At 40.0% G+C, this 11216-nt stretch overlaps 1 long non-coding RNA gene across 1 annotated transcript; it reads left to right on the top strand.

The window, feature by feature from the left end:
• Nucleotides 1–262: 262 nt before the first annotated feature.
• Nucleotides 263–10202, top strand: LOC137318431 (uncharacterized). The gene is made up of 3 exons (XR_010961896.1): nucleotides 263–762; nucleotides 1137–1223; nucleotides 7351–10202. It is a non-coding gene; the product is annotated as an uncharacterized lncRNA (long non-coding RNA).
• The last annotated feature ends 1014 nt before the right edge of the window (nucleotides 10203–11216 follow it).

The following is an 11216-nucleotide window of genomic DNA, read 5'->3' as shown; positions in this document are numbered from 1 at the left end:
TGGATTCCAGCGTTAGGCACTGGTGGAATCCCATCTGTTTCCCATTCTGGTGCCTGTTCCTGCACTGCCTGTGGACCCCATTCCCTCTGACCTTTCCCCCAGACCCACTTCCTTTGCTCAGACTCGGAAAAATTCCAATTGGGGAAAGTTTCCATCGATTTTTGTATTGGGAATTAAACCAGATATCTGCGCATGCGTGACTCAGCCCCGCCCCCAGCGCTGATTGTTGGTGAGCAGAAGAGCGCATGCGCGCTGCCCTCCCCCAGCTCGGCCTGTGGGCGCCATTCCCTCAGTGAGCGGAAGAAGATGGTTTAAAACAGCCGGGAATGGAGAGATCACGGCCCCCGGGGGAAGGGAGCAAAGAGCAGCCTCGTTACAGCAGCTCATCGCTTCGGGACCGTGTCCGCAGATGGGCTCAGAGATCGGCATTGAGTCCGGGGGAAGGTCAGGGGGAGTCCGGGGGCTGTTTGTAAGAGGCGGAGTGGATCAGGAACTGGTCCCGGAACATGGAGTGAGCGGGGGAAGGGAGAGGTCATTCTCGGGCTGTGTGTGTCCACGGTGTGTCCAGGGGAAGGGAGACAGAATGGGAAGAACCTGCTATTTAAAATCATTGCTGCTTTCTCTCCCCAAACCAGTAGTGAATGTTCCTGGTTTAGTTCCAGTCTCACTCTGTTTATTGTTATTGGACAGTGAAGAGTGGAAACAGAGCCGGACAGTCAGGATGTGGGGAGTTTTCCAAAGAGCATCAATTGCAGGCATCAGGTGAGAAGTGTGAAGGACACATTTTGAACAGCGGCTGTTTGGTTTCATTTGAACGGTTAGTCCCATGGGAGAGGGGATTAGAATCCTGACCTGTACAAACGTCCCAGCCCCATCGGGTAGTCCCATTCATTTGTTAGTGGAGGGGTTGGGTTGTGTCTGGATGTCAATACATTGTTGTACAACAGCCCAACAAACCTGGTGTGCAGAAGCTGGGTGCTGCAGTACTGCAGTGGAGTCAGACACTGACACTGTTTGAATCGCTGATTTACATTTATGGATATTCAAAATAATTATTAACAGATATTAAACTGATCACTTGTGTATTTTCTTCGTCACCTGTTCTTGAGTTACCAGACATACGTTTCTTTCTACAGGCAAACCCTTGAAGGATCCATAATAAATGTGATGTTTCCTCCACCCGAGGCACAAGGAACAGTGCAGTCAGCTCCTTCTCACACACAGTAAGTACATTATCACACACAGAGCACGGAGTCACAGACAGGTCATCAGTTCCACAGTCTCAGACAGCAGAAGTACTCAGTTCCACAATGATCCCAAGTTCCAGAGACACATTTTCAATCCACAGTCAAACAGAACAGGTGAGGCAGACACTGTTCCATTTCCCGCTAACTCAGTCCCGCTGACAGGGAGATACAAAAATCCAAGTCCAAAATCACACTCTCAGATTGTCTATCTCACAAAGGGGCAACATTAGCCATGAATTAAATACCAGATAGAAATCACACATGGTACCCGATTGAAAGGTCCAGAATGAATCCCAATAATGTTCCTTGAGATTCCTATTGAATTCGAGCCCAGAACTCTCACACACATGTGAGTTTAATACATGCAGTATCCATTCAAATAGTGCACCATTCGAATACAAATTGCTAGTGCAAAACTCACGTACAGTATCAGATTGAGAAATGCTGTGACAGTGTAACCTGAGAAACAAATTAGATACCAGTTTATAATACACTCATAGTATGAGATTAAAAGATATAGTATCAATTCTGTTCATCCAGACTGAGATACACATTACACACGAGTCCAAAAATCTTATGAAACAAAGTTTAAAGTTACAGTATCAATTCCTTTAGTGCAGACTGATCTACACATTACATACCAATTCACAATATCATTTTGAAAGATTCATTATCATTCACAATAGTAATCACAGAAATACACATTTAATACTAGTCCAAAAAGCACACAAATTATCTGATTGAAACCTCCAGCATCAAATCCTAAAGTGTATCCATTTTGACCAATTAAATAATGTGAAAAACTATTTAAACATTAAGACATTAAAGCTACAGTATTGAACGCCATAATGTAATCTGAGAGAATAATTACATACAGATACAGAATGAATCTCACACTCAGATACAGTACAGAGACACACAGACACAGAATGAATCCCACACTCACATACAGTACGAGAGGTTGCCAGACATAAATTCAATCCCACACTGAAGTACGGTACAAGAGATGACAGATACAGAATGAATCCCACACTGGCCATACAGTACCAAGGACTGACAGATATCAAGGTCATCCCACACTCTCATAAAGCACTAGAGACTTACAGGTAAAGTATGAATCCCACACTCACACATAGTACCAGAGACTGACAGATACAGATTGAATCTCACACTCACACACAGCACCAGAGACTGACAGATACAGAATGAATCCCACACTCACACACAGTACCTGAGAACTGCAGATACAGAATGAATCCCACACTCACACACAGTACCAGAGACTGACAGATACAGAATGAATCCCAAACTCACACACAGTACCTGAGAACTGCAGATACAGAATGAATCCCACACTCACACACAGCACCAGAGACTGACAGATACAGAATGAATCCCACACTCACACACAGCACCAGAGAATGACAGATACAGAATGAATCACACACTCACACACAGTACCTGAGAATTGCAGATATAGAATGAATCTCACACTCACACACAGTACCAGAGACTGACAGATACAGAATGAATCTCACACTCACACACAGCACCAGAGAATGACAGATACAGAATGAATCCCACACTCACACACAGCACCAGAGAATGACAGATACAGAATGAATCCCACACTCACACACAGTACTAGAGATTGACAGATACAGAATCAATCCCACACTCACACACATTATGAGAAACTGCTTATACGGAAATAATTCAACACCCACACACAGTACTAGAGAATGTATATACAGAATGAATCCCACACTCAAATTGAGTACCAGAGAGTGACAGATACAGCATGAATCCCAAACTCACATGCAGTACCAGAGACTGAGAGATGCAAAGTGAATCTCACAGTCACCTATATTCGTGCAGGCTGAGTTACAAATTACTTACCAGAGCAAAAATCTCACAGTCACAGATTGAAAGATAACGTATCAATTCCATCAATGCAGGCTTGGTTGCACATTACGTACCAGTCCAAAAATCTCACAGTGTCAGATTGAAAGATACAGTGTCAATTCCATTAGTGCAGACTGAGCTACACATTAGAAACCACAACAACAAAACTGTTACAGATTCAGACTGAAATATACAGTATTCTATTCATGCAGACTGAGCTCCACATTATATACAAGTTCAAAAATGTCACCATATCAGTTTGGAAGATGCACAAATTCACAATTGTTTTCCCATCGATACAGATTTAATAGTAGTCCAAAAATAGATGCCCACATTATCTGATTATATCTGACAGCATTACATTTTAAAATATATCATGATCTACTAATTAAAGACTGGGAAATAATATTCCAACATTAAGGTATTAAAGATACAGATTTGAACACCATACTGTAAACGGAAATACAAATTAGATACAGATAAAGAATGAATCTCACACTCCGATAGAGTGCCAGAGACTGATATATGGAATGAATCCCAAACTCATACAATGTACCAGAGACTGACAGATTCAAAATGAATCCCACACTCACACATTATCGCACAGACTGACAGATACAGAATTTCTCTCACTCATCTACAGCATGAGAAATTGTTAGATACAGAATGAATGTCTCACCCACACACAATACGAGAGACTGACAGATACAGAATGAATCCCACACCCACACACAATACCAGAGACTGACAGATACAGAAGGAATCCCTCATCCACACACAATACCAGAGACTGACAGATACAGAATGATTCCCACACTCACATAGAGTACCAGGAACAGAATGAATTTCACTCACATACAGTAGCAGAAACTGACAGATACAGAATGAATATCACAGTCACATTACTGCAGACTGAGTTACACTTTACTGACCAGTCCAAAGATCTCCTGGTGCCAGATTGAAAGATACAGTATAAATTCCATTAGTGCAGACTGAGCTACATATTAGATATATTGGTAAATACTCAGTATTATACTGAAATAAATAGTATCAATACCATTGGTACAGACTGAGCTACACATTATATACCAGTCCAAAAACCTCATAAATGAGCAGACAGGAAGATACAGTTTCTATTCTATTAGTACCGCCTGAGCTGTACAATACATACAAGACTGAAAATCCCATACAACATTAGACTGAAAGATACAGTATCGATTTCATTAGTGCAGACTGAGCCACACATTATATAGCAGTCCAACAATCTCATATCCTATCAGACTCAAAGATACAACATCAATTCCATGAGCACAGACTGAGCTACATGTTACTCACCAGTCCTAAAATCTCAGAGAATCAGATTGAAAGATTCAGTATCACTTCCATTATTGAAGACTGAGCTACACATCACATTCCAGTCCAAAAATCTCATACAGTATCAGACTGATAGATAGAGTATCAATTCCTTTAGTTCAGGATGAGCTACATATTGCTTACCAGTCCAAAAATCTCACACAGTGTTCGACTCCGATACAGAATTAGTCCCATTATTGCAGACTGAACTACACATTACATACCAGTCCAGTAATTTCACCATGAACAGATTGAGAGGTACATTGTCATTCACAATAGAGTTTAGAGATTAATATGTAATACTACTCCAAAACTCACACACATTCTTTGATTAAAGAAAATCAAAAGAAATCCATATTTACAAATTAAATAATCAACGGAGAACTATATATAATTTAAAGTATTAAAGATACAGTTTCAAATAAGATACTGTAAACTGAAATAAGAATACAGAATGAATTCAGACTTGCACATTGTCTCAGAGACTGAATTACAGAATGAATCCCACACTGAGATAAAGTTGCAGAGAATGGCAGATACAGAATGAATCCCACATTCACATACAGCACCAGAGACTGACAGATACAGAATGAATCCATCACTTATATATCGTACGCCTGAGACTCACAGATGCAGAATATACACCAAGCTCACAGTCAGCACCAGAGACTGACAGATACAGAATGAATCCATCACTTATATATAGTACGCCTGAGACTCACAGATGCAGAATATACACTAAGCTCACAGTCAGTACCAGAGACTGACAGATATAGAATGAATCCTACACTCACATACAGTACCACGAACAGAATGAATCTCACTCACGCACAGTATCAGGGACTGACAGATATAGAATGAATCCCACACTCACACACCATACCAGGAACAGAATGAATCTCACTCATGCACAGTACCAGGGGCTGACAGATAAAGAATGAATCTCACACTCACAAACAGTACCAGAGACTGACAGATACAGAATGAAGCTCACACTCACATACAGTACCAGAGACTGACAGATACAGAATGAATCTCACACTCACAAACAGTACCAGAGACTAACAGATACAGAATGAATCTCACAATCACACTACTGCAGACTGAGTTGCGCATTACATACCAGTCCAAAAATCTCATAGTGTCAGATTGAAAGATACAGTTTCAATTCCATTGGTGCAGACTGAGCGACATATTCGATATGTTGGTAATACTCATGTTATACTGAAATAAACATTATCAATACCATTGGTACAGACTGAGCTACACATTACATACGAGTCCACAAACCCCATAAATGATCAGACTGGAAGGTATAGTTTAAATTCTATTCACACCACCTGAGCTAAAATTATATAACAGCCCAACAATCTCATACAATATTAGACTGAAAGATACAGTATCGATTCCGTGAGTGCAGACAGGGCCACAGATTATATAGCAGTCCAACAATGTCACAACATATCAGACTCAAAGATACAATTTCAATTCCATTAGCCGAGACTGAGCTATATGTTACTCACCAGTCCAAAAGTCTCTCACAGTGTTAGACTCCGACACAGAATTAATCCCATTATTGCAGTCTTAGCTACACATTACATACTAGTCCAATAATTGCAACATGAACAGATTGAAAGGTACATTATCATTCACAATAGAGTTCAGAGATTAAGATGTAATACCACTCCAAAACTCACACACATTGTTTGATTAAAGAAAATCGAAAAGTGTATCCATATTATCAAATCAAATACTCGACAAAGAACTGTATATAATTTGGAGTGTTAAGGATACAGTTTCAAGTACGATACTCTGAACTGAAATAAGAATATGGAATGAATTCAGACTTGCACATTGTCTCAGAGACTGAATTACATAATGAATCCCACACTGAGATAAAGCAGCAGAGAATGGCGGATACAGAATGAATCCCACTCACACAGACAGTACATAGTTAATTCCACACTCACACACAGCACCAGAGACTGGCAGTGATGGAATTAACCTCACACTGACATAAAGCACCAGAGACTGTCAGATACAGAATAAACTCCACTCTCATATACAGTACCAGAGATAGACAGATACAGAATAAACCCCACTCTCATATACAGTACCAGAGATAGACAGATACAGAATAAACCCCACTCTCATATACAGTACCAGAGACAGACAGACAGGTACAGAATAAACACCACTCTCAAAAACGGTACCAGAGACAGACAGATACAGAATAAACCTCACTCTCACATACAGTACCAGAGACTGACAGATACAGAATAAACCCCACTCTCATATACAGTACCAGAAACTGACCTCGACTGGACGTAAGCGAGAACTGTAAAAGAGCGGAACAAATTCACATTATCTGTCGTGGTTACAGAAACAGGACAGTGTGCAATGTGAGGAAAGTTTCTATCTGTAACTTTTACTCTCGTATTTTTGCACATTTTGACGGTGAAACATGAAGACAATTGATTCATAATAAAGTTTTTCTTTCACTCATTCGATAGTTGTGAATTTGCCCCATTATATTTCACTGTACATTGCGCAGTGTTTCTCTCTGATTTCCCAGGACACGATTTACATTGCTCCTCTACCCCATTTGGACTCTTATTTTCCAAGCAGTATGTGGCCTACTTATTCCCCCGAGCGAAATGCCCCACCTCACACCTTTCTATATTGAAATGCAATGGCCATTTACACGGCTGTTCTGTAAGTTTATTTTATCCCATACTTCCTCAGTATTGACAATACCCCCGAAATCAATTACAAGAATTTAACACAGCATTACAAGTAGTGTTTGGTCTAACAAAATGTACTTACAGCTCGTCTCCATTCCCAGTTTCTCCAAACCCCACCCGTGCAATATAATGTGAAGAATGAGTTTATCTTCTGTCCCTCTCTCATCTGTAAACTTCAATGACCCGGGGTTTGGGGACATCTACTGGCCGGAAGCAGAACTGCAACAGTTCGGAAGAAATTGCTGAAACCGGACAATGTGCAGTGTGAGCGTGTTTGTGATTGGTGGCAGGTATTAAATCTGATTTTTTTATACCTGTCCATTAAACTTTACTGTTTGTTACTGAACAGTAAACAGAGCCGGACAGAAAGGATGTGGGGAGTTATACAAAGAGCATCTATTGCAGGCATCAGGTGAGAAGTTTGAAGGACTCATTTTAAACAGCGGCTGTTTTGTTTCGGTTGAACTGTTCATTCCAAGGGAGAGGGAATTAGAAATCTGATGTGGGCAACGGTCCCGTCCCCATCGGTAGTCCCATTCATTGATCAGTGCAGCGGTTGGGTTGTGTCTGGATGTCACTAAATTGTTGTAAAACAGCCCAACACACCTGGTGTGCAGAAGCTGAGTGCTGCAGGACTGCAGTGGAGTCAGACACTGACACTTTGTATCGCTGGTTTTCATTTGTGGTTATTACAATGATTATTAACAGAGATTCAATTGATCAGTTTTGTATTTTCTACTTCACCTGTTCTTGAATTACAAGACATACTTTTTCTTCCTACAGTTAAATCCTTGAAGGACCCAGAATCAGTGTGATGTTTACTCCACCCGGGGCACAAAGAGCAGTCAGTGCAGCCAGCTCCTTCTCACACACAGTAGGTACCTTATCGCTCACAGAGCACAGAGACACAGACAAGTCATCAGTCCCACAATCTCAGACAGCAGAAATAGTCAGTCGCGCACTGATCCCAATCCAACAGTCAAAGAGAGCAGGAGAGAAAGACATAATTTCCATTTCACAATGACTCAGTATCGCTGACCGGCAGATAAATATTTCCCAGTCCAAAATCACACCCACTATCAGATTGAAAGGCACGGTGTTAATCTCACATTCGTTCAGCCTTAGCTACAAATTAAATACCAGGTAGAACTGACACATGGTACTGATCGATAGATACAGAATGAATCACAATAGTGTACTCCAAGATTCAAATTAAATACCAGCCCACAACTCACACACATTATGAGTTTAAAGATGCCATATTCATGACAATAGTGTACATTGAGATATAAATTAGATACCAGTTCAGATGTTACCCATATTTGACTCACATATGTCCAAAAACCTCATAGTGTCAGAATGAAATGTACAGTTTCAATTCCTTTACTGCAGGCTGAGGTACACATTAGATACCAGTCGAAAATTCTCATACAGTATCAGATTGAAAGACACTGTATCAATCCCATTATTGCAGACTGAGCTATACATCACATACCAGTCCAAAAATCTCAGTGTCAGGTTGAAAGATACACTATCAATCCCATTAGTGCAGATTGAGCTGCACATTATATACCAGTCCAAAATTCGCATAAAGTATCGTACTGGAAGATACAATATCAATTCCTTTACTGCAGACAGAGGTTCACATTAGATACCTGTCCAAAAATCACATACAGTATCATACTGAAATATATAGTATCGATTTGATTAGTACAGACTGCCCGACACGTTACATACCAGCACAAAAATCTCACACAGTGTCAGACTGGAAGATACAGTATCAATTCCATTAGTGCAGACTGAACTATACCTTACAAACCAGTCTAAATATATTGCGCAGAGTCAGACTGAAAGGTACAGTATGAATTCCATTAGTGCAGACTGAGCTACACATTATATACCGTCCAAAATTCACATACATCATCATACTGAAACAGACAGTGTGAATCCTATTCGTGTAGACTCAGCTACACATCAGAAACCAGTCCAAAAATCTCTCGCAGTGTCTGACTGAAAGTTAGAGTGTCAATTCCATTAGTACAGTCTGAACCACACATTTCATACCAGTCGAAAAATCTCATAGTGTCAGACTGAAAGATACAATATCAATTCCATTAGCCCAGACTGAGCTACACAATAAATACCAGTCCAATAATTTCACAGTAAAAGATTGAAATGTACATTATCTACACAGTGATTAAAATGTAATCCGACAACAAAACTCACACACGTTGTTTGATTAAAATAAAATCCGAAACTGTATCCATATTTACAAATTAATGCTAGATGAAAGATTTGCATACATTAATGACTTAAAGATACAGTTTGAAACACCATACTGTAACCTGAAATAAGAATACAGAACGAATCCAGACTTGCACTTTGCCCAGAGACTGAGTTACAGAATGAATCCAAACTGAGATAAAATACCAGAGACTGACAGTCAAAGAATGAATCCCACACTCACAGATAGCACCAGAGATTGACAGATACAGAACGAATCCCACACTCACAAACATTCCCAGAGATTGACAGTCACAGAATGAATCCCACACTCACATACAGTACCAGAGACTGAGAGATACAGAATGAATCCCACACTCACAGACTGTGCTGGAGACTGACGGATACAGAATGAATATCACACTCACATACAGTACCAGAGATTGACAGATACAGAATGAATCCCACACTCACAGACTGTACTGGAGACTGACGGATACAGAATGAATATCACACTCACATACAGTAACAGAGACTGACAGACAGAGAATTAATCCCACACTCACATGCAGTCTGACATCTACTGGCCATAAGTGAGAACTGTAACAGAGTGGAACAAATTCACATTATCTGTCGTTGTTCCAGATTCAGGACAATGTGTAATGTGAGGAAATAGTTTCTCTCTGTAACTTCTACTCTCGTACTTTTTCATATTTTGTCCGTAAAAAATTAGACAATTGATTCATAATAAAGTTTTTGTTTTGCTCATTCGAAAGTTGCCCCATTATGTTTCACTCTACATTGCACAAGATTTCTGTCTGATTTCTCAGGACTCGATTTATATTAATTCAAAAAACCGAACTGAAACACAAATAAAAACTGAGGGCAAATCTGCAAGTTTCAACGGCGACCGTCAAAAGTGAAAGGGATAAAATATAGAAAAAATTAAAACCGAAAATGCTGGAAAGACTCAGCAGGTCCGGCAGCATCTGTGGAGAAGGGAAGCTGGGGTTAACGGTTCAGGACTATGACCCTTCTATAGATCAGAAAGGTTAATCCGACATAATTGAAATAAGGAACGGGAATCAGCAGAGGGAAAGACTTCAGAAAATCAATTAATTTCACTGAATCCGGGCAATTGTGTTCCGTATCCACTGTGCAGATCAGGGCAAATAATAATACAAAGGATCAGAGTTAAATTCAACGTTATGGGAGAAATAAATGAATTTTAAAAGTATTTTTATGTAAATTTGACCCGTTTGTGTTTTGGAAACACTATCGCTCTGAACATCATCAAATTCGGTTCCAGTCTTGGTGTTTCTGAATTCAGCGAACTGGGATTCAAACCTGTTGGAATTAACTGTTTGGAAGGCAGCTCTACTCACCATTATAGCACCTTAGTTCACTCGGAGGGAGAAATAGAGTGTTTCTGTGGAGTTTCGGACTGAATTGCTCCATTTGGTTTCTGGCACTTTAATCATAGACAATAAATAGTTCCCAAACATCAGCCCCTGAACAGACACAACAAGCTGATGGAGTTTCTCATTCTTTGATATTAAATAAGGTGATGGCAAAAGCGAATGGAAAGAGGTTAGGAAGAAGTCACAAAAACAATTAGGGAAGCAAACAGGAACTACGAAATCAAATTATCAAGGAATACAAAAAGAAATAGTAAATTATTCCACAGGCACAAAAATAACAAAAGGAAAATCAGAATATCTGAGGGCCACGAAGGAATGCACAA

This window comes from Heptranchias perlo, unplaced genomic scaffold (genome assembly GCF_035084215.1).
Source record: "Heptranchias perlo isolate sHepPer1 unplaced genomic scaffold, sHepPer1.hap1 HAP1_SCAFFOLD_70, whole genome shotgun sequence".
NCBI lineage: Eukaryota > Metazoa > Chordata > Chondrichthyes > Hexanchiformes > Hexanchidae > Heptranchias > Heptranchias perlo.
Note: the sequence above shows the minus strand (reverse complement) of the source record. Positions and strands in the feature narration are given on the sequence as shown.